Below are 24,383 nucleotides of genomic sequence, written 5' to 3'. Positions count from 1 at the left end.
GAACGTTCGGCAGCATTGATGACAACAGCCGTGAGGTCTTCGATCTGACTGTCACAACTGAGAAAATCATGGTCCGGAAAGGTCACCAGGGAGGAGTAAAGTCCCCAGTCAGCTTTCGGTATGTTCCAGCTCGAAGAACGTGGGGATGGGGTGTGGTGCAGGAGACGAACGACACAGGGGAAGTGGTCGCTCAAATAGGTGTCAGAAAGGACATACCACTCGAACCAATGGGCAAGAGTGGTAGAACAGATCGAGAGGTCCAAGTGGGAGTAGGTATGAGTAGAGTCAGAGAGGAAAGTCGGGGTACCAGTATTGAGGCAGACAAGATTGAGATGGTTGAAGACATCTGCCAAGAGGGAGCCTCTCTGACAGGATGCAGGAGAGCCCCAAAGGGATGACGGGCACTGAAGTCGCCAAACAATAAAAACGGCGGAGGAAGCTGAACAATCAGGTGCATCATGTCAGCCCGACTAACTGCGGATGACGATGGAGTGTAGACGGTACAAACAGAAAAAGTAAAGGCAGAAAGAGTAATACAGACAGCTATTGCTTGGAGTGGGGTGGTCAATGGGAGGGGATGATAATAGACATCGTCCCGAACGAGCAACATGACCCCACCATGAGCTGGAATACCGTCCACAGGGGGGAGGTCAGACCTCTCCGAGTTATAGTGGGTAAAAGCAATACGGTCAGTTGGGCGCAACTTGGTTTCCTGGAGACCAAGGACGAGCGGGCAGTGCAGGCGGAGGAGCAGTTGTAATTCCTCCCGATTAGATCGAATACCTCTTATGTTCCAATGTAACAAAGCCATCGCTAGTCAGAAAAGAGGGGCAACGAAACGGGTGAAGAGCTGGTCACCTCGGCGGCCGCGGAGGGCCAGGTGTCGAGGGAACAACGCTACAACCGGCGGGAGGTGCATCCTGTTCCATAGAGTCGTCGCCAGTGGCGGCCGCTTTCCCGGGTGGCGTAGGAGGGGCAGCATCATTCGTCGACGAGAGACCAGCTGACCGCCTGGCACCAGAGCGTCCCGGCGAAACTGAGGACGGCCGGGAGCAGCGACTCATGGATGGAGCGTCAGACGAACGCGCCGGGGTGGAGAGGGGGATAAGGACTTCTTCTTGGAGGCCTTCTTGGAAGTCCGATGAGGCACGGGGATGGTGGGCTGGACCCGAAGAAGGTCCTCACGCGCGGGGTCCGTGTTGGAACGCCGGACCTCGGAAGCCGGTGTCCGGAACGTATCCCCGATGGACGCCTGAGAAGAGGATCGCTTCTCAGGCAGCGGAGGGGGAGGAGGGGGAAGGGTGGCCCTCGGGGCAGAGGGGGCAGGGGCCGCGAGGGAGGAGGATTTGGAAGGGAGGGATTGGGAGGCGGAGGCATAGACCCCGGATGGGGTGAGGAGGTGGAGGGCGGACAGGAGAGGGGTGAGGATACTGCGGAAGGAGTGGACACGACTGAGGCAAACGAAGTTGTCAACGTCACGGGATGGAGGCGGTCATTCTTCTTCCTGGCCTCATAATAAGAGAGACGATCCAAGGTTTTTAATTCTTGAATCTTCTTCTCCTTCTGATACGCGGGGCAGTCTAAAGAACTAGGCGAGTGGATGCCAGGACAATTGACACACCGAGGTGGTGGGGTGCATGTATGTTCCTCACGAAGAGGACGTCCACAATCGCCACAAAGGGGCTCAGCCTCACACCGTGACAACATGTGCCCAAAGCGCAAACACCGAAAGCAGCGCATAGGAGGTGGGATGTAAGGTCGCACGCCGCACCGGTAGCACATCACCTTTACCTTCTCCAGGAGAACGTCCCCCTCGAAGGCGAGGATATAGGCTCCGGTGTTGATGCGACGGTCTTTGGCGCCGCGCTGAACTCGCCGGACGAAATGCACGCCTCGGCGCTCCAGGTTCGCCCTGAGCTCCTCATCAGATTGCAGCAGGAGGTCCCGATGAAAACTAACCCCCTGCGTCCTATTCAGTGCCAGATGCGGGACAATAGACACTGGGATGTCCCCTAGTCGGTCGCACGCCTGGAGCGCCGCCGACTGTGTGGCGGAGGCGGTCTTTATAAGAACGGACCCAGAACGCATTTTACTGAGAGCCTCGATTTCCCCAAAGATGTCCTCGATGTGCTGGACAAAGAACATGGGCTTGGAGGTGGCGAACGTCCCCCCATCGGTCCAAGAACAGACTAAATAGCGGGGGAAGTACTTCGCCCCAAGCCGGCGTGCCTGTCCTTCCTCCCAGGGAGTGGCCAAGGGGGAAAGGGCAGGAGAACCAGAACCAGAGACAGTACCTTTCTTTTTAAAAGACTCGGCCGCAGAGCGACCTGATACATGTTGACGTTTCATCTGCGATACGTCCGCCCCGATACCACCCACTCCAACCAGGGGCTCTCCCCACGGGCGCCACCCAGCCTCAGCAAGGGCCACCTGGCAGGATGACCGTTGCCGGGAGTCCCGATGCCCCAAGGAGACGGGCATCTACTCCTTGGGCGACGTGGGGAGGGTGCAGCTCAGGTATCGGCAGTACGATCCCTGTGTTGTCAGGGGGCTACAACCTAGAGGGTACATGACGATCCCACCACAACGGGCTGGCTACCGTGCTGGATTTCGGGTGCCATGGAAGGTCCATCATGATCGTAGGTGCAGATGGGGACGCACTATGTGCGTAACTTGTGCAACCCATCAGGCGTTTAGGCCCAATTTGGGGAATAGTGGGTGTGGTTACATCGCCGTTACAATGCTGAGTGCCAAGGTCTTAGTGCACTGAGGACCAGTGATACTCCACGTAAGGCGTCCTTCCCCAAAAGGCTCGTACTTCTGTAGAATTTTGAAAAACGGAGGTCAAACCCAAGGGGGACCTACTACTAGGAGGCCGAAACAGTTGAAACTCCTTTTAGTCGCCTCTTACGACAGGCAGGAATACCTTGGGCCTATTCTTACCCCGGACCCGCAGGGGTTAGCCAGCCAAGGTGGTGTCGGGCTCTCACCCTCTCTGAAGGTGGTAGGGAGGGCAAAATCCAATTGTCGAAGCAGGCGACGAAAGCGGACTCCAGGGGGCAGCAGGGCAGACACATACAACCCATACTGACGGTCGAGAGAATCGGCGAAAAAGGACTGGTAAGGGGTGGTCGGGCATTGACAACAGCCGGCAGGCATATGGACAAAGCAATACGTAGCGCCGGTAGGTCAATGGTAATTCGGCACCTTCAGCATAAAGACTCTCGACGGGACTAGTGTAGAAAGCTCCGGTCGCAAGACGTAACCCTCTATGGTGGATGGAGTTGAGACGGCGTAAGAGGGATGGCCGAGCAGACGAGGCTCCCATAATCCAGCTTTAATCGGACTCGGGACCGATATAAGCGAAGCAGGACAGTGTGATCCTGCTTCCCAAGATGAATCACTAAGAACACGGAGGACATTAAGGGAACGTGTACAACGGGCAGCCAAATAAGAGACATGCAGAGACCAACAAAGTTTCCTGTCCAGTGTGAGCCCTAAAAACTTCGTTGTCCCCACGAATGGGAGAACAACGGGACCAAGATTTAAGGATGGTGGAAGGGATGCTTTATATCGCCAAAAGTTGATGCAAACCGTCTTCTCTTCAGAGAACCGGAAGCCATTAGCCACACTCCATGAGTATAGGCTGTCAAGACAACGCTGAAGGCAGTGCTCCAGGAGGTATGTTCTCTGGGCACTGCAGTAGATCGCGAAGTCATCGACGAAAAGAGAGCCTGAGACGTTAGGTGGAATGCAATCCATAGCTGGATTGATCGCTATGGCAAAAAGGGCTACGCTTAAAACGGAGCCCTGAGGCACTCCGTTCTCCTGGAGGAAGACGTCGGACAATACGGAACCCACACGTACCCTAAACATTCGATCTGTTAAAAATGAATCAATAAAAAGGGGCAGGTGACCACGTCGGCCCCACCTGTGCATAGTGAGGAGCAGGTAACAGGTATCGTAAGCCTTCTCCAAATCGAAGAACACAGCTACCGTTTGGTGCTTTCGCAAAAAGTTGTTCATGATGAACATCGACAAGGTCACAAGGTCGACAAGGTCACAAGGTGGTCAACAGCGGAGTGGCGTCGACGAAAGCCGCATTGAACATTGGTAAGTAGCCATCGAGATTCAAGAATCCAAACCAACCGAACGTTAACCATGCGCTCCATCACTTTACAGACACAGCTTGTAAGAGAAATGGGGCGGTAACTAGAAAGAAGGTGTCTATCCTTCCTGGGTTTGGGTATGGGTATGGGAACAACTACGGCCTCACGCCAACGCATGGGGACCTGACCTTCGGTCCAGATGCGATTATAGGTACAAAGAAGAAAGTATTTGCCTGCCGGAGAAAGGTGTGTCAGCATCTGAATGTGAAAGGCATCTGGCCCCGGAACAGTGCAACTGCACATTCGAGTTCCCGCATGGTAAAGGGGGGCATTATAATCTTCCAGATTCAGCGAGTGGAAAGAAGGTCGCCGAGCCTCTTCAGCCTCTATTCTGGGAAGGAAGGCAGGGTAGTAATGGACGGAGCTTGAAACCTCCGTGAAAAAGCGGCCGAAGACGTTGGAGACATCCACATGGTCCACAAGTACCTCATTACCTGAAGTCAGGCCAGGTACCGAGGAGTGGGCCTTAATGCCCGACAGCCTGCGCAGGCCACCCCAGATGACAGAAGAGGGAGTAAAACTGTAAAAGGAACTGGTGAAAGAGGCCCAACAAGCTTTTTTGCTGTCTTTGATTACTCCACGGCATTGCGCTCGGAGTCGTTTGTAATCATACAAATCGCAAGCGTAGGATGGCGGCGAAAGGTGCGTAAAGCAACGTCGTCTAGCAAGGATAGCGTCGCTGCAAGACTCATTCCACCAGGGGACTGAAACGTGGCGTGAAGAAGAGGTAGTACGTGGAATGGAACGTTCGGCAGCATTGATGATAACAGCCGTGAGGTATTCGACCTGACTGTCACAGCTGAGAAAATCATGGTCCGGAAAGGTCACCAGGGAGGAGTAAAGTCTCCTGTCAGCTTTCGGTATGTTCCAGCTCGAGGCACACGGGGATGGGGTGTGGTGCACGAGACGAACAACACAGGGGAAATGGTCTCTCGAATAGGTGTCAGAAAGGACATACCACTCGAACCAATGGGCAAGAGTGGTAGAACAGATTGAGAGGTCCAAGAGGGAGTATGTATGAGTAGAGTCCGAGAGGAAAGTCGGGGTGCCAGTATTGAGGCAGACAAGATTGAGATGATTGAAAACATCCACCAAGAGGGAGCCTCTCTGACAGGATGCAGGAGAACCCCAAAGGGGATGATGGGCATTGGAGTCGCCAAACAATAAAAACGGCGGAGGAAGCTGAGCAATAAGGTGCATCATGTCAGCCCAACTAACTGCGCATGAAGATGGAGTGTAGACAGTACAAACAGAAAAAGTAAAGGCAGAAAGAGTAATACGGACAGCTATTGCTTGGAGTGGGGTGGTCAATGGGATGGGATGGTAATAGACATCGTCCCGAATGAGCAACATGACCCCACCATGAGCTGGAATGCCGTCCACAGGAGTTCGGTCAGATCGCTCGGAGGTAAAGTTGGTAAAAGCAATACGATCAGTTGGGCGTAGCTTCTTTTCCTGGAGACCAATGACGAGCGGACAGTGCAGGCGGAGGAGCAGTTGTAATTCCTCCCGATTAGATCGAATACCTCTTATGTTCGAATGTAACAGAGTCATCGCGAATCAGAGAAAGGGGGAACGAAACGGGTGAAGAGCTGGTCACCTCGGCGGCCGCGGAGGGCCAAGTTTCGAGGGAAGGTCGCTACAACCGTCGGGAGGCGGATCCTGTTCCATCGAGTCGTCGCCAGCTGCGGCCACATTCCCGAGATGCGCATGAGGGGCAGCATCATCCGCCGCTGACAGGCCAGCTGAGCGCCTGGCAGCAGAGTGTCCCCGCGAAACTGAGGACGGCCCGGAGCAGCGACTGTCGGATGGAGCATCAGGCGAAATGCGCCGCGGTGGAGAGGGGGATAAAGACTTCTTCTTCGAGGCTTTCTTGGAAGACCGATGAGTCACAGGGATGGTGGGCTTTGGGGGCTGGACCCGAAGAAAGTCCTCATGCTCGGGGTCCTTTTTGGAACGCCGGACCTTGGAAGCCGGTGTCCGTAACGTTTCCCTGATGGACACCTGAGAAGAGGATCGCTTCTCAGGCGGCGGAGGGTGAGGAGGGGGAAGGGTGGCCCCCGGGGCAGAGGGGGCAGGGGCCGCGAGGGAGGAGGATTTGGAAGGGAGGGATTTGGGAGGCGGAGGCATAGACCCCGGATGGGGTGAGGACGTGGAGGGGGGACAGGATAGGGGTGAGGATACTGCGGAAGGAGTGGACATGACCGAAGCAAACGACGTTGTCAACATCACGGGATGGAGGCGGTCATATTTCTTCCTGACCTCAGAATAAGATAGATGGTCCAAGGTTCTCAATTCTTGTATCTTCTTCTCCTTCTGATATGCGGGACAGTCGAAAGATCTAGGCGAGTGGAGGCTAGGACAATTGACGCACAGAGGTGGTGTGGTGCATGTATGTCCCTCACGAAGAGGACGTCCACAATCGACACAAAGGGGCTCAGCTTCACACCTTGACGACATGTGTCCGAAGCGCAAACATCGAAAGCATCGCATAGGAGGTGAGACGTAAGGTCGCACGTCACACATCACCTTTACCCTTTCCGGGAGAACATCCCCCTCGAAGGCGAGGATAAAGGCCCCAGTGCAGACACGACGGTTCTATGGGGCCGTGCTGGACTCGCCGGACGAAATGCACACCACGGCGCACCAATTTGCCCCTGAGCTCCTCAGCAGATTGCAGCAGGAGGTCCCGATGGAAAATAATCCCCTGCGTCCTATTGAGTGCCAGATGTGGGACAATGGACACTGAGATGTCCCCTAGTCAGTCGCATGCCTGGAGTGCCACCGACTGTGTAGCGGATGTGGTCTTTATGAGAATGGACTCCGAACGCATTTTACTAAGAGCCTCGATTTCTCCGAAGATGTCCTCGATATGCTGTACAAAGAACATGGGCTTGGAGGTGGCGAACGTCCCCCCATCGGTCCCAGAACAGACTAAATAGCAGGGAAAGTATTTCGCCCCAAGCCGGCGGGCCTGTCCTTCCTCCAAAGGAGTGGCCAAGGGGGAAAAGGCGGAAGTAGCAGAACCAGAGACAGAACCTTTCCTCTTGGAAGACGCGGCCGCAGAGCGACCTGATGCATGTTGATGTTTCATCTGCAAAACGTCCGCCCCGATACCACCCACTCTGACCAGGGGCTCTCCCCACGGGCGCCACCCAGCCTCAGCAAGGGCCACCTGGCAGGATGACCGTTGCCGGGAGTCCTGATGCCTCAGGTAGACAGGCATCTACTCGTTGGCTGACGTGGGGAGGGTGCAGCTAAGGTATCGGCAGTACGATCCCTGTGTTGTCAGGGGGATACAACATAGAGGGTACATGACGACCCCACCACAACGGGCTGGCTACCGTGCGTGATTTCGGGTCCCATGGAAAGTCCATCATGATCGTAGGTGCAGATGGGGACTCACTATGGGCATAACTTGTCAACCCATCAGGTGTGTAGGCCCAAATTGATGAACAGCGGGTGCAGTCACGACGATGAGTGCCAAGGTCTTAGTGCACTGAGGACCGGTGATACACCACGTAAGGTGTCCTTCCTCAAAAGGCTCGTACTTCTGTAGAATTTTGAAAAATGGAGGTCAAATCCCAATGGGGAGCATTACATTGAAGGCCGAAATGGTTGAAACTCCTTTTAGTGTCACCTCTTACGACAGGCAGAAATACCTCGGGCCTATTCTTACCCCAGACCCGCAGGGGGCAGCAGAAGAGGTTGAGTTGATTAAGATCAGCCAAGACGACACCTCTCTAACAGGTTCTGGCAGAACCTCAAAGGGATGATGCGCAATAAAGTCAATGGGCAGCAGAAATGGGGGAGGTAGCTGCTCAATAAGCTAGAGGAAGTCTGCCGCAGTGATGGGTAGTGAGGGAGAACGTCATCATCTATGTGCAACATGACACCCGCATTAGATGGAATGCTGACCTCAGACAGAAGGTCGAAACGAGCCGGGAAGAAATGTGAGCTCAAAGCAGCTGTACGAACACAATTTTGTTTCCTGAAGGCAGAGAACAAGGGGCCGTTGCAATGCTAAAAGCAACAGTAAAGCCTTTTTGTGGGACCGAAGTCTGCGAACATTCCATTGGAGGAGAGTCATGATGAAGAAATGAAGAGGTGTCACCTCGGCAGCTGCCAAGTAACAGCCTGCGAAGACTTGCTGCTACAGCAGCGAGGATCCTGCTCATGACGTCCACAGAAGCATCGGCTTGCTTGTGCTGTTGGTCTGTGGAATCCAACGCAGAAAAACAGTAGATCCTGTGCACCGGCCAACCGGACAAAGGTATCACATTGGCAACACCATCGAAGAGGATCTTCGAGTCAGTGAAGGAGTAGACTGTTTGCCTTTGTTGGAATCCTTCGATCCTTTCCGGTTATCAGAGAAAGGCTCAGGTGTTGGTTGGCTGAAGGCATGTAGGAAGTCTCATGGGAGTACTACTACTGTCATTTCCGGCCTACAGGTTGTGTAGCTGGTGGCTTCGCCCCTTGAGGCAAGAGTTTGATGGCTTGTTGCACTGCCGGATGCAGGGATGACGATGCTACCTTGACACTGGCCAATTTCACAACCTCAGAGCTGAATCTGAGGTCACACGTCTGCATCGTCATGTCGTCCTTGGAACGAGATGTAGCAAGAACAGAACTGTGAGTGCAAGACGAGAGAACGCAGGGCTTGGGAATAGCCAATAACTTGTGAGTGACTGGGTAAGGCATTTTTTCTTTTACCCGGATCTCCTGGACAGCCGGCTCATCAAGATACACGGGACAATTTCGAAGGCGACGGCACGGTCGCCATTGCAGTTCATACAGCTACAGCAGTGAGGAGGAGGTGGCAATCGCCCTCGTGCACATCCCTACCATAAGTCACACATTTGGTCGGGTATCGACAAGAGACTCGAGTGTGATCGAAACAATGACACTGGTTGCAGCGCACTGGGTTCGGAATGTATGGCTGGACTGTAATAACTTCATAGCCTGCTTTGATCTTGGACAGAAACACCACTCTATCAAAGATGAGCAAAAGAGTGTGTGTGGACACTAAGGAGGCATCTATCTTTTTCATCACCCGATGGACAGCAATAACACCCTGATCAGAGGTACGTTTGGAATTCAGCCTCTGTCAGACTGTCGAGCAGCCTAGTGTAAATAACACACTAGCGGGAAGAGTTCAGAGTTCTATGGACCTCAACACGAACAGGACAGCCGTGGAGAAGTAAAGAGGTAAGCTGTCATGTGCTTGAGAATCAGAAGTAGTCTCCAAAAGCAAAGTGCCGTTCCGTAAACAAGAACGTACTTCACATGGCTGGCAATTGCATCAACGCCTTTCTGAATAATAAACGGATTTACCGTTGTGAAGGCCTATCCGTCTTCAGTAGGTAGAACCATGAGGAACCACAGTGCAGCTAGAAGGGTCTTCGAATCGTTAGCCTCATTCCATTTACATTTTGTAGACGTTAATTGTGAAGATGATTTGCTCATAGCAAGAAAATCTCCCACGACTGCCAGCATCTCTGATGACACGCTCCTTCGAACTGGGGGCACACACGACTTAGGTCACTGTTCACATCTCAGGTCACACCTCCTGAACATCTGACAGAGGGACCTATCACCAATTTGGGAATGTAGCAGCTCAAGCAATCACCCCTCCCTGAGCCTGGCCTGTACCAGGGGGTACTTGCAAACCCTATCTGTTCACCCGGAGCTGGGAGTTAAGCGTTACTCAGTCATCTGTTGTGTATCAGACTCATGGGCCAGCCATCAGGAGCGCACAGGAAGGAAGAAGAAAAAGAGGAACTCCTAATGCCGAAATGGAGGAATGGGAGGAGAAGAGAAACAAGGAAAGAAAAATGGAATGGAAAACAGTGGTGAAACGTTCTTAAGTCAGCGACGGACAATGTGGAACATTCCCAATAACACCCCAGACATGTTCCCCAAGGGAGAAGGAAAAGAATAGCAAGAGTTTAGACATGCAGCAAAGAAGGAAAAAGATGCTACAGACTGGGGCTTTGTGGTAGCCAAGCACAAACCCTCCAAGAGTGGTGAGCCCACTTGGGGGACTGGCAGGACCTGATCTCATCAGGCCAAGACAAGTCCAGGTACAGCAATATTGTAAAGCATCTAATTTACAGATATACTTGATGCTGGCATTCCCAAATACCACACATCCATATTCGATCCTGCTCCTAATAAACACGCTATATAGCCAATAATAGATTGGGGTTTGCATTCCACCAAACTTTAGTTAAAGATCTGGTGATGTTCATAACTGAGAGACAAGTATTAATAATGTAATCAATATGTGGAATCCATCTGCATCTGGAACTCGATCACATTCCCAAGAATTTAGCTGATAGTTTAACTTAATGAATGAATATATATATATATATATATATATATATATATTATAATATTATATTATAATGAATATAATATATATAATGAATAACTCGGTATGAATTTCATTATAATGCACATGACATCTTGAAATAATAACTGAAGTCTCTGAAGAAGTAGTTCCAAGTCCATTGAAAAAATAATATCTGAAGTCTTTGAAGTAGTAGTTTCAAAGCCTATGGAACAAATCAAAGGTTCTATAAATTGTTTCTGATAGGCTATCCTACTGAAATCACTCTCCTCAAGGGCAGTACAAATGCCATATATCCAACTGATAAGAAGACCAGTTTGCTTTCTAAAACGATAGAGACCTGGACATTATTATGAGCTGACGTCACACCTAAGAATCATGACGTTAAGAACAATTTTTCTTGGAAAGCTGAGCATCACAGCACAAAATTGTTACATTGTCCATTGTTATTTTATCTTTACTAAAGCCAAACTGGGATAAACTTAAATAACTCAGCTTCCTGCATATTTCAAGATGACTTGATGAGTCTTTCAAGAATTTTCCCCACACAAGGGTACAAGGCAATTGGTCTACATGAGATATCAATTTTTGGGTTATTCCCTGGTTTCACTACAGGTGTGATAATTTGTGTAGTACATTCTCCATTTAAGTTCCCCTTTCCCAACATTTTATGGAATATCCAAAGAAGTAGTTCCACAGCACCCATGTGCTCCTGGACAGGTATTCACAGAATTTTTCATAGCTGATTCAACTTGTCAGAGGAACAAAGCTAGTGGAGAATGATTGAAATGTTTCCTCTGGAATGACCATGGGGGCTTCATGACAAAATGGAAGAACTGCTTTTATCACAAATCCTTCTGACCACATGGGATCCACTATTGGCAAACCAACTGCATTGGAATGTTTTAGAGGTTGGATTTTCCTTCAGACATCTGAAATGTTAAGAGACCTTATTCAATCTATTACAGAAGTTGACTCAAGCCTTGTTTTTCCTGTTCTCAAGGAATCTTCTGGTGTTTGGATCTATTCTTCTGTACTTCTGGAACCACTGCAGCATCTGTTCCCCTACTTAAGGATAACCTTTGTTTACCCACATTTTTGGAGCAGTCAGAGTCTCACCAGAAAACAGTGTTGAACAGAGTAAAACTCCTTGAGGTCATCAGTGCCCACAGAAATTTTAGTAACTGGTAAAAAGCCAGTCTATAAATCCAAGTTTGCAGGTTCAATCCCTGGTCACACCTAGGATTTTGAGCTGTCACTTACTTCCCTTTCACCTCTGTTAATGTGAAAAATACTGAGCTGCACCTTGGTTTAGACCCCATGTTTAACTGTAGATTCCCCAATAACTGACTGGGCCAGTCAGTTCAAAGTGTTGCAGGTCGATAATGGCATACTACCTCCAATAGGACCAGGCCTAGTACAACCTTCTTACATTCGAACCAATTTATGGATTATTACAGTTTTAATTTTTCCATTCAAATTTATTGCTGAGCAAGTTGAAATAGCTTTGTTTGCAATATTGAACAAACAATCACAATCTTGAGATACTGTGTCACCACATCACATGGTCAAAAGCAATGTTGCATTGAGATATTGATCAGTTAATAAAAAAAAATAAAAAAAAAAAAATAAAAAAAAAAAAAAAGGGAGGAGGGAAGAGTAATGCCGCAAGAGAAATGATAATAATGAAAAGTACAATAAAAATTAATAAGTTATATATGATTTTAAGACTGAGGTGAAAGAGGAAAACATGGGCAAAAATAAATTACTGATACTAGGGATTCATACAGAAAAGTGTAGATGGGTAACGGGAGCAATAGTAACAATTAAAAGTAAATAAATGTAAATGTCGTGTGGCGAGCGCTTCCCGTCGGGTAGACCGTTCGCCGGGTGCAAGTCTTTCGATTTGACGCCACTTCCGCGACGATGGGGATGAAATAATGATGATCCGGACAACAGAACAACCCGTCCTTTAGCGGAGAAAATCTCCCACTCAGCCGGGAATCGAACCCGGGCCCTTAGGACTGACATTCTGTTGCACTCACCACTCGGCTACCAGGGGTGGACAACAATGACGTTAAGGATGGGGTTTTATTTCTAACGTAAACAATACCCATCATACATGTTCAATAGTGGATAACTGCAACAATGTGGAACACGATTTGTCCAAGAATGGCACATCGTAACTAATTGTAGGTACACCAATTCCTCCTAAACGTAACTCGAACTTTCCACTCTTTTAGAGATAAGAAAGAGAGAAATCTGTAGTCTCCTTCAAAACTATCAATCCTATCTGTAATGTGTTTGTTTCATGGTAAAACTGCGTACTTGATCCATTTCTGTGTTAAAATGAGATTCACTAAAAAAGTAGCACTCAGGCTCAGGCCAGTATTGGAGATAAGAATGCAAAAAAGTTCGGAATGTCTGTACACATGAATTTCTTTAACGCAATTATTTCCATATAGTGCCACGTCGTGTACTAGTTTACGATTACCTGCACATGATACTATGTACAAATGAACTACTAATGTACCTATCGCGTACCACAAACAATAATTACCGAATATTATTCTTATTTATCATGGAATTTCAGCAGCACGTAATCGAAAGTGATCCTTTTTACACATAAATACACGAATACATTTTAACGGCAAGTTACGCAAATTATTATTGTTACGTGGCAAAAAAAATGACTAATAAAGCAAAGCCACTGAAAGACGTTCCTAAGCAAATTACAACTGCAAGACATTTACATCGACGGCAGGCAAACTTTTCTTCTAAAAAAAATAAAAGTAAAAAAAATAGTTATCTTCTTCCACGCTATCTCTGCTCCAGAAAATTCGATATAACTTAGAGGGCAACTCTTTTTATAACAGATTGGGCGAAAATTATATGGAGAATACGGACAACACTTAACTACGATCACAATGAGTCATTGTAATATGTAAATTGTAAAGTAATAAACACACAAATTCAGTCACAAAAGCACGCCATTATTACTTACTTCAATAGAAAAGTAATTATATAGATGGGAGTTGCAGAGAGCTTCTATAAGCAACAACGACAATCTGCAAAGGGCTCAAAATCATTCACAAGCCAAACAGACATACAAACGCTAATAAAGACCAAAACACAAATTCCAAATACGATACCACAGTTTTCCTAATCAAAGATAATACATTCGCATCGTCAAACGGATATACTTTGCCAAAGATAAGCAGCACGGAAGTATAGGAAACAGAGACGTTTGCTGGTCAACGATGAACTCCATACTGAGAAAAGAAAAAAAGTGAGGACATATATTCCTTGCTTACAGTGGATAGTGAGTTAAGTCCAAAAGTGGTGTAAGCGAGTTAAGTCCACAAATAATTCCCCGGAACTTCACTTCTTGTCTGCGAACACTGTGTTAAGTCCTATGTCATCACCCTCTGTGCAGAGCATTAACATTTAATGCTTGATCCGGTACAATGTAGAGTGTGTACGGCGGGTATTTATTACGCTGTCAAATTTCTTTGTACAATACCTTCGTCAAAGAAATGTTATGGTGTAATAGGGAACTTTGTCAAATGTCGTCAAATATTTGATCAATCTACGGCCTCGCTGTAGATATTATCATAGAAGTCCCTTGCCTTCTGTTCACTGCGATGTGACGTTACGACATGGAGCGCTAGCATCGCTGTAGCTGTAGCGTTCTGTTATCTGTAGTGTTTGTATAAACATTGCCGTAAATGCAACTGGTATGTAACGACAACTACAAAATTAATTGAGAGGTATGAAGCTGATGAGGCGCTTTACAACGTGAGGCACCCTGAATACAAAAACAGATTAAGAAGATTGGAGACTTGACCTAACCTAACCCAACTCTCTCCTGTAGCAAGGAATCGGAGTGCAGACATAGCACATCTTGAGTGAGTATTGTGCTTTGTGATATGAAGATACACTTCACTGAGCACATACAGAAATGTATGCTCATCCACTTTAAGTAATTGATGTACGACTTGACGTCCTCCACTATAAGCTCACGTAACAACTTTTGTTGAATACTTTCACGTGTCGTCGTAAAACCCAAGGCTTCACCCAGGTACGTTTCCTTCTTTTCCCTCGCTTCTCTTCCGCATGTGCACACAGTGCAATTTTTGTACATGCAACTGCTGCAATTAATAACAAGTTGTTGTCGGCCATCTTGAACTTTGACGAAAATATGATGGTGTAATACCCCTTTTAAGCGCCAAGTCAAAGATCTTTGTCAAATATATTTAACAAATATTTGATCACATCTTTGATCAACCCATCGACAAAGTTATTTGATAGTGTAATACCGGCCTAAGATCCGACCATCCTGACTTGATACATTCTTCGCTGAGCTCAATGCAGTTGGGTGTGTATACAATGAACCAATTCTACTACCCGTAATACGTGCCGTCGCCAGTCGAGTCTTGAGGTTTTTGAGGAACAAATGCTACCTGATAAATCTGGCACGATGCAGCGATATTGTCGCATGTGTCGCCAAAGATAGCATAGTGCGTTGGCAGATTAGAGGCACGTACGCATGAAAACGAACCCTTTTTAAGTGTGTGGGGTGGGAAACGTGGTGAGTCACCTGCGGGTGTGGATGGCGCTCGTTAGAGGGAGCCACCGGCGGTGCGAGGCAGATCCCAGTCGACAGCGCGATGGGGAGAGAGTTCACAGTTGCGGAACGCGAGGCAAAGCACGATGTACGATATCACATGCAGCCGTTAGTTATGGCTCACGGAAGAAACAACGACCACACTGATAGGAACAAATAAATATCCCACTCATATGGTTATAGTTGGTGGGGACTTCAGCCTTCCCTCGATGTTGTTCTTGTTGTGGTCTTCAGTCCTGAGACTGGTTTGATTCAGCTCTCCATTCTACTATATCCTGTGCAAGCTTCATCATCTCCCAGTACCTACTGCAACCTACATCCTTCTGAATCTGCTTAGTGTATTCATCCCTTGGTCTCTCTCTACGATTTTTACCCTCCACGCTGCCCTCCAATACTAAATTGGTGATCCCTTGATGCCTCAGAACATGTCCTACCAACGGATCCCTTCTTCTATTCAACACCTCCTCATTAGTTATGTGATCTACCCATCTAATCTTCAGCATTCTTCTGTAGCACCACATTTCGAAAGCTACTATTATCTTCTTGTCTAAACTATTTATCGTCCATGTTTCACTTCCATACATGGCTACACTCCATACAAATACTTTCAGAAACGACTTCCTGACACTTAAATCTATACTCGATGTTAACAAATTTCTCTTCTTCAGAAACGCTTTTCTTCCCATTGCCAGTCTACATTTTATATCCCCTCTTCTTCGACCCTCATCAGTTATTTTGCTCCCCAAATAGCAAAACTCTTTTACTACTTTAAGTGTCTCATTTCCTAATCTAATACCCTCAGCATCACCTGACTTAATTCGACTACATTCCATTAACCTCGTTCTGCTTTTGTTGATGTTCATATTATATCCTCCTTTCAAGACACTATCCATTCCGTTCAACTGCTCTTCCAAGTCCTTTGCTATCTCTGACAGAATTACAATGTCATCGGCGAACCTCAAAGTTTTTATTACTTCTCCATGGATTTTAATACCTACTCCAAATTTTTCTTTTGTTTCCTTCACTGCTTGCTCAATATACGGATTGAATAACATCGGGGAGAGGCTACAACCCTGTCTCACTCCCTTCCCAACCACTGCTTCCCTTTCATGCCCCTCAACTCTTATAACTGCCATCTTGTTTCTGTACAAATTGTAAATAGCCTTTCGCTCCCTATATTTTACCCCTGCCACCTTCAGAATTTGAAAGAGAGTATTCCAGTCAACATTGTCAAAAGCATTCTCTAAGTCTACAAATGCTAGAAACGTAGGTTGGCCTTTCCTTAATCCAGCTTCTAAGATAAGTCATAGGGTCAGTATTGCCTCACGTGTTCCAATTTTTCTACGGAATCCGAACTGATCTTCCCCGAGGTCGGCTTCTACCAGTTTTTCCATTCGTCTGTGAAGAATTCGTGTTAGTATCTTGCAGCTGTGGCTTATTAAACTGATAGTTCGGTAACTTTCTCATGTGTCAACACCTGCTTTCTTTGGGATTGCAATTATTGTATTCTTCTTGAAGTCTAAGGGTATTTCGCCTGTCTCATACATCTTGCTCACCAGATGGTAGAGTTTTGTCAGGACTGGTTCTCCCAAGGCTGTCAGTAGTTCTAATGGAATGTTGTCTACTCCCGGGGCCTTGTTTCGACTTAGGTCTTTTGGTGTTCTGTCAAACTCTTCATGCAGTATCATATCTCCCATTTCATCTTCATCTACATCCTCTTCAACGTCCATAATATTGTCCTCAAGTATATCGGCCTTGTATATAGATACTCTATATACTCCTTCCATCTTTCTGCATTCCCTTCTTTGCGTGAACTGGGTTTCCACCTGAGCTCTTGATATTCATACAAGTGGTTCTCTTTTCTCCAAAGGTCTCTTTAATTTTCCTGTAGGCATTATCTATCTTACCTCTGATGATATATGCCTCTACATCCTTACATTTGTTCTCTAGCCATCACTGCTTAGCCATTTTGCACTTCCTGTCGACCTCATTTTTGAGGTGTTTGTATTCCTTTTTGCCTGCTTCATTAACTGCATTTTTATGTTTTCTCCTTTCATCAATTAAATTCAATATATATTCTTTCACCCAAGGATTTCTACTAGCCCTCGTTTTTTTACCTACTTGATCCTCTGCTGCCTTCACTATTTCATCACTCAAAGCTACCCATTCTTCTTCTACTGTAATTCTTTCCCACGTTCTTGTCAATCATTCCCTAATGCTACCTCTGAAACTCTCTACAACCTCCGGTTCTGTCAGTTTATCCAGATCCCATCTCCTTAAATTCCCATCTTCCTGCAGTTTCTTCAGTTTTAATCTACAGCTCATAACCAATAGATTGTGGTCAGAGTCCACATCTGCTCCCCGAAATGTGTTACAATTTAAAACCTGGTTCCTAAATCTCTGTCTTACCATTATATAATCTATCTGAAATCTGTCACTATCTCCAGGCTTCTTACATGTATACAACCTTCTTTTATGATTCTTGAACCAAGTGTTAGCTATGATTAAGTTGTGCTCTGTGCAAAATTCTACCAGACGGCTTCCTCTTTCATTTCTTAGCCCCAATCCATATTCACCTACTACGTTTCCTTCTCTCCCTTTTCCTACCACCGAATTCCAGTCACCCATGACTATTAAATTTTCGTCTCCCTTCACTATCTGAATAATTTCTTTTATTTCGTCATACATTTCTTCAATTTATTTGTCATCTGCAGAGCTAGTTAGCATATAAACTTGTACTACTGTAGTAGGCATGGGGTTCGTGTCTATCTTGGCCACAATAATTCGGTCACTATGCTGTTTGTAGTAGGTTACCCGCATTCCTATTTTTTTATTCATTATTAAACCTACTCCTGCATTACCCCTATTTGACTTTTTATTTATAACCCTGTATTCGCCTGACCAAAAGTCTTGTTCCTCCTACCATCGAACTCCACTAATTCCCACTATATCTAACTTTAACCTATCCATTTCCATTTTTAAATTTTCTAACCTACCTGCCAGATTAAGGGATCTGACATTCCACGCTCCGGTCCGTAGCACGCCAGTTTTTTCTCCCGATAACGATGTCCTCTTGAGTAGTCCCCGCCCAGAGATCCGAATGGGGGACTATTTTACCTCTGGAATATTTTACCCAAGAGGACGCCATCATCATTTATCCATACAGTAAAGCTGCATGCCCTCGGGAAAAATTACGGCCGTAGTTCCCCCTTGCTTTCAGCCGTTCGCAGTACCAGCACAGCAAGGCCGTTTTGGTTAGTGTTACAAGGCCAGATCAGTCAATCATCCAGACTGTTGCCCCTGCAACTACAGAAAAGGCTGCTGCCCCTCTTCAGGAACCATACGTTTGTCTGGCCTCTCAACAAATACCCCTCCGTTGTGGTTGCACCTATGGTACGGCTATCTGTATCGCTGAGGCACACAAGCCTCCCCACCAACGGCAAGGTCATTGTTCATGGAGGGGCTTCCCTCGATATGTTGGCAAAAATACTTGTTCAAAACCGGTGATAGGCAGAAAACATCTTCCGAGATTGTCCTAAATGCTTTCTCCGAAAGTTATTTCGAGCAGTTAGTCCATGAACCCACGCGAATTGTAAATGGTTGCGAAAACACACTTGACCTCTTAGCCACAAACAATCCAGAGCTAATAGAGAGCATCATGACTGATACAGGGATTAATGATCACAAGGTCGTTGTAGCTAGGCTCAATACCGTTTCTTCCAAATCCACCAGAAACAAACGCAAAATAATTTTATATAAAAAACCGGATAAAGTGTCACTAGAAGCCTTCCTAAGAGATAATCTCCATTCCTTCCGAACTGACTATGCAAATGTAGACGAGATGTGGCTCAAATTCAAAGATTTAGTAGCAACAGCAATTGACAGATTTATACCTCATAAACTGGTAAGAGATGGAACTGATCCGCCATGGTACACAATGCAGGTCTGAACGCTGTTGCAGAGGCAACGGAAAAAGCATGCAAAGTTCAGAAGAACCCGAAATCCCGAAGGTTGGCTAAAATTTACAGACGCGCGAAATTTGGCACGGACTTCAATGCGAGATGCCTTTAATAGGTTCCACAACGAAACATTGTCTCGAAATTTGGTAGAAAATCCGAAGAAATTCTGGTCGTGTCTAAAGTACACAAGCGGCAAGACGCAGTCAATACCTTCACTGCGCAGTGCCGATGGTACTGTTACCGACGACTGTGCCGCTAAAGCGGAGTTATTGAACGCAGTTTTCCGAAATTCCTTCACCAGGGATGACAAATGGAATATTCCAGAATTTGAAACACGAACAGCTGCTAGCATGAGTTTCTTAGAAGTAGATAGCTTAGGGGTTGCGAAGCAACTCAAATCGCTTGATACGGGCAAGTCTTCAGGTCCAGATTGTATACCGATTAGGTTCCTTTCAGATTATGCTGATACAATAGCTCCCTACTTAGCAATCATATACAACCGCTCGCTCACCGATAGATCTGTACCTACAGATTGGAAAATTGCGCAGGTCGCACCAGTGTTTAAGAAGGGTAGTAGGAGTAATCCATCGAACTACAGACCTATATCATTGACGTCGGTTTTCAGTAGGGTTTTGGAACATATACTGTATTCAGACATTATGAATCACCTCGAAGGGAACGATCTATTGATTCGTAATCAGCATGGTTTCAGAAAACATCATTCTTGTGCAACACAGCTAGCTCTTTATTCGCACGGAGTAATGGCCGCTATCGACAGGGGATCTCAAGTTGATTCCATATTTCTAGATTTCCGGAAAGCTTTTGACACCATTCCTCACAAGCGACTTCTAATCAAGCTGCGGGCCTATGGGGTATCGTCTCAGTTGTGCGACTGGATTCGTGATTTCCTGTCAGGAAGGTCACAGTTCGTAGTAATAGACGGCAAATCATCGAGTAAAATTGAAGTGATATCAGGTGTTCCCCAGGGAAGCGTCCTGGGACCTCTGCTGTTCCTGATCTATAAAAATGACCTGGGTGACAATCTGAGCAGTTCTCTTAGGTTGTTCGCAGATGATGCTGTAATTTACCATCTAGTAAGGTCATCCGAAGACCAGTATCAGTTGCAAAGCGATTTAGAAAAGATTGCTGTATGGTGTGGCAGGTGGCAGTTGACGCTAAATAACGAAAAGTGGTAGGTGAACCACGTGAGTTCCAAAAGAAATTCGTTGGAATTCGATTACTCGATAAATAGTACAATTCTCAAGGCTGTCAATTCAACTAAGTACCTAGGTGTTAAAATTACGAACAACTTCAGTTGGAAAGACCACATAGATAATATTGTGGGGGAGGCAAGCCAAAGGTTGCGTTTCATTGGCAGGACACTTAGAAGATGCAACAAGTCCACTAAAGAGACAGCTTACACTACACTCGTTCGTCCTCTGTTAGAATATTACTGCGCGTTGTGGGATCCTTACCATGTGGGATTGATGGAGGACTTCGAAAGGGTGCAAAAAAGGGCAGCTCGTTTTGTATTATCACGTAATAGGGGAGAGAGTGTGGCAGATATGATACGCGAGTTGGGTTGGAAGTCATTAAAGCAATGACGTTTTTCGTCACGGGGAGATCTATTTACGAAATTTCAGTCACCAACTGTCTCTTCCGAATGCGAAAATATTTTGTTGAGCCCAACCTACATAAGTAGGAATGATCATCAAAATAAAATAAGAGAAATCAGAGCTCGAACAGAAAGGTTTAGGTGTTCGTATTTCCCGCGCGCTGTTCGGGAGTGTAATGGTAGAGAGGTAGTATGATTGTGGTTTGATGAAACCTCTGCCAAGCACTTAAATGTGAATTGCAGAGTAATCATGTAGATGTAGATGTAGAACTGTGGTGAGAACAATTGAATTACTCGGCGAGTCCTGACGGTTTGGTTCTTGTAACTATGTCCGTAAGAGCAAATCATGTTTGACGGATATTATTATTCTAGGAAGTCCAGGTGTTCCAATGCGCCCCATTCTGGTTGAGCCAGGTGTTGTTTGTGTTTAGCCCTATACCTTTTGCAAGCAGAACCAAGTGATTAAACGGTTTTCCTTTTTTAAAAAATCATTGTTCATTAAGAAAGTTCGGTGATTCCTCTTGTCTTTGAAATGCGTAGCCTCATAAAATTTCTCTGTTTTTCAGAACTCAAGTTGGTTGCTTATGTAATGTTTTGTTGGCTGTTACATATACAGCAAGTTGTACTTTTATGATACTTTGCTGTGGACAGTAGCAACTGCTTACCAGGAACCGCCCTCTGCCCCCCCCCCTCCCCGCCACAGATATTTTACATAACTGCTAATAATTCCAGCACTGTATTTGCAGTAGTTACAAACCCTGTACAGGTTTCGTTGGGTAAAATCCACCAAGTGGACTCTTGGTGGGGTGAACTTGATGCAATTTTCTGTTGACTTTCTACTCATTTTATTACAAGTAATAATCTGTAGACCAGTTAATGCTTTGGAAACCACAGTAGATCAAATAAGGGCTAACACCTGCCTTCTGTGTTTTGGTACTGAAATTTATTTAATGTTTGAAGAGGCTAGTGCCCGACATCTGTTTGCTGATTCTTCGTATTAATTGTTTTTAATCACTAATCATTTAAAGGGGACAGTGCATACATATTTTTTTCTAGACCAGAATTTGTTTAACATTCGAAGGCACCTGGCACATATTTGTTAATTTCTCTGTATTAACTGTTTTTAATCTAACCATTCAAAGAGGCTAATGCCTGCTTATCTTTCTGTATTGAGATTTGTTTACCATCTGAAGGGGCTAGTGCCAGACGTCTATCCGCTGATTTTGTTTTGAGTCGCTAATCGTTGAAAGTGGTCAACGCAGCTTTACCTTTTCTGTAGTGAACAGTGTTGAATATCTCAAGGGACTAGTGCCCAACATCTCTATTTAAATTTTCGTAAAATCTTACAGGGACTGGTGTCCATTTACCTTGCCATATCCAAATCATTTTGACATTTTGAGAATCTATTTTCTGACCTTTATTAATTACATTTCCTGTCGTGAATTTTAATGTAGGGAAAGGCTAATGGTCATTGCTTTAAGTAATCTTACTCTTGTCACTTGTGTCAATAAAGTAAAAGCACTGCAATATCCTTTGGGCATTAATTGTTAGCTTTTTAGAGAGTTTAACTGGCAAGAGTTCTTTCCTTATTGTTGAAGTTATATATTGCTCAAGTACTCAAGGATACTGTTGTTTAATCGAGAGTGGACACATATTCGACCTGTGACAAAACGAAAATACAACTGAAGTTTCGTCCAGAAAATGAAAAATCTGAGTTAATGAAAGCTATGAAAGAACATCATGAGACAGCTGATGCAACTTACAAAAGTAAGGCTACTGAGAAAGAAATTGCAAGTAACAGTAACGAAATGCAGACCATTATATTTTATTTGCAGCAATGTCTCCCAACTCCTTTACTCAAAAGTTCGATTTCATTTTACAAAAGATCTTACAGATGCACTGTTTAATAATATAGGACTGTGGAGGGGACTGACACACTGTTATTTATGGCATGAGGCTGGAGCTACGAGAGGAGCTAATGAAGAGGGACCCTGCTTGTACAAATTCATTCAGATATCAAACCAGATGTGAAAACATTGATAATGTATTCCGACAGTTGTCCAGGCCAATCCCAAATCTTCTACTAATGGACACACCCACATGGAGTGTGATTCACAGCATAGTTTGATAGAGCGGAAGAAGGAAAGCTTTCGTTGTACTTATAGAACACTCATATGACTGAATGTGATTGATTAGACAAACTAGAAAAAACAAGTTTCACTGCCATCGAAATGCAGAGAAACGATTTTCTTGGCTACTCTGTCCTCCTGAAAATGCAAATACAAAATAGCATTAACAAACGATAGTAATCCATTATGATGGAGGCGGATCAGGTGGCTTCAATTAAACAATGGACAGTCAGGGACTATTCTTTATAAAAGATCACTGGAAAAAGAAGAACCATTTAAATCTGTGAGCTTCAAGAGCCGAGAAAAACAGCAAACACTGAAGCCTCTTCTGAAGTATTCCAAATCATGTAACATTTCACCTGAGAAAAACAAGGATTTGATGGACCTACTACGTTTCATTTCTCCAGTATTACATTATTTTTACCAAAATTTATCAACATTGAGAAGTGTAGGTAACGATGAAGAGCCATAATTTTTTTGTGCAAACTATAATTTTTGTTCACTTTGTTTTTTTTCGAATATTTGTATAGAATAAATGCTAGAGGTTGAAAATACCGCTTCAGTTGTAAATATCTATTATTATCACGACTGGTTCCCTGTTCTGGACTCATTCTGGAAACATCCCCCATGCTGTGGCTAAGCCATGTCTCCGCAATATCCTTTCTTTCAGGAGTGCTAGGTCTGCAAGGTTCGCAGGAGAGCTTCTGTTAAGTTTGGAAGGTAGGAGACGAGGTACTGGCAGAAGTAAAGCTGTGAGGACAGGATGTGAGTCGTGCTTGGGTAGCTCAGTTGGTAGAGCACTTGCCTGCGAAAGACAAAGGTCCCGAGTTCGAGTCTCGGTCCGGCACACAGTTTTAATCTGCCAGGAAGTTTCATCAGTGATTAAAATTCAATCTAAATCGAATACCAAATTATACTGATGAGATGCTTAGTTTGGGAATACAATAAACGGCAAAATTATTTTTAGCCACCATTGTACGATTTTGCATAAGCTGTCAATCTTTGAATTGCGATTTGCCAGAATTCTAATTCTTGGACCTGACACACTATCCATTGCAGGCACAGATTTATAATATAAAAATGTAGGAAGATGTTTTAAGGCCGAGTAACACTTCTGGAAATGGAGTGGGATCGAATGTTAAAACATTCCACAATGCATTTCAAATGGTGACATTCACACATACCTTCAACAGAAGAGGACATTATGTAAACATAAACATGTCTCATGAAGGAGATTTACTTCCAGGTTTGTGCAAATCTCAGATGGACAGTGATGGGCCCTACACACGCACTAACTGGCCGACCGATCGACCAATGTCGAGTGCAGCCAACTCCACCTAGTTGGTGTTGGTGCAGACTATGTATGTTCCGACTGACTTTACTCAGCGAGTACAGAACTACCCTTTTCCTATCGCTGGTTGTAAATTGTTTATAGTAAGTTCACTGGGTTACATTTGACGAGTTGACACTCGGTTTTACACAGAAACAAAAACTGAGAGTTGCCTAGGCTGTTTTAGTGGTAACAAGACAAA

General features: G+C 45.6%; 1 protein-coding gene across 3 annotated transcripts in view; it reads right to left on the bottom strand.

Annotated features, from left to right (window-relative positions):
* The window catches only part of LOC126235882 (apoptotic chromatin condensation inducer in the nucleus), a 114,387-nt gene extending 100,695 nt beyond the window's left edge, over nucleotides 1-13,692 (bottom strand). For all 3 annotated transcript variants that reach the window (XR_007544828.1, XM_049944809.1, XM_049944810.1), the window contains exon 1: nucleotides 13,526-13,692. The gene's annotated coding sequence lies outside the window, so the exon portion shown is untranslated. The remainder of the gene's footprint in view (nucleotides 1-13,525) is intronic.
* Between the last annotated feature and the right edge of the window lie 10,691 nt (nucleotides 13,693-24,383).

This window comes from Schistocerca nitens, chromosome 2 (assembly GCF_023898315.1).
Source record: "Schistocerca nitens isolate TAMUIC-IGC-003100 chromosome 2, iqSchNite1.1, whole genome shotgun sequence".
In the NCBI taxonomy this organism is placed as follows: Eukaryota; Metazoa; Arthropoda; class Insecta; order Orthoptera; family Acrididae; genus Schistocerca; species Schistocerca nitens.
This window is presented reverse-complemented; position numbering and strand designations above follow the sequence as displayed.